The sequence below is a fragment of the Salvelinus sp. IW2-2015 genome, unplaced genomic scaffold (assembly GCF_002910315.2).
Source record: "Salvelinus sp. IW2-2015 unplaced genomic scaffold, ASM291031v2 Un_scaffold1415, whole genome shotgun sequence".
Lineage (NCBI taxonomy): Eukaryota > Metazoa > Chordata > Actinopteri > Salmoniformes > Salmonidae > Salvelinus > Salvelinus sp. IW2-2015.
Window position 1 is genome coordinate 43772 of NW_019942892.1, and position 876 is coordinate 44647.

Below are 876 nucleotides of genomic sequence, written 5' to 3' on the forward strand. Positions count from 1 at the left end.
CTCCACTGGACCGATATTCTCCCTCTAGACCGGTATTCTCCCTCTAGACTGGTATTCTCCCTGTAGACCGTATTCTCCCTGAGGACGAGATTCTCCGCTAGACCGGTATTCTCCCTAGACCGGTATTCTCCCTTAGACGGTATTCTCCCTCTGGACCGGTATTCTCCCACTGGACCGGTATTCTCCCACTGGACCGGTATTCTCCCTCTAGACCGGTATTCTCCCTCTAGACCGGTGTTCTCCCTCTGGACGGTATTTCCCACTGGACCGGTATTCTCCACTGGGACCGGTATTCTCCCTCTAGACGGTATTCTCCTCTGACCGGTATTCTCCTCTAGACCGGTATTCTCCCTCTGGACGGTATTCTCCCACTGGGACCGGTATTCTCCTCTGGACGGTATTCTCCCACTGGACCGGTATTCTCCCACTGGACCGGTATTCTCCCACTGGACGGTATTCTCCCTCTAGACTGGTATTCTCCTGTAGACCGGTTTTCTCCCACTGGACCGATATTCTCCCTCTAGACCGGTATTCTCCCTCTAGACTGGTATTCTCCCTGTAGACCGGTTTTCTCCCACTGACCGGTATTCTCCCTCTAGACCGGTATTCTCCCTCTGGACCGGTATTCCTCCATAAAGTAATGCAACTTGGAAGGATTCAGGATAACTCTAACAACGTTATTGAGGAGAATAGCTCACATTCTCTACTCAGTGTGTGGTGTGTGTGTGTGTGTGTGTGTGTGTGTGTGTGTGTGTGTTGTGTTGTGTGTGTGTTGTGTGTGTGTGTGTGTGTGTGTGTGTGTGTGTGTGTGTGTGTGTGTGTGTGTGTGTGTGTGTGTGTGTGTGTGTGTGTTGTGTGTGTGTGTAGTCAATAATA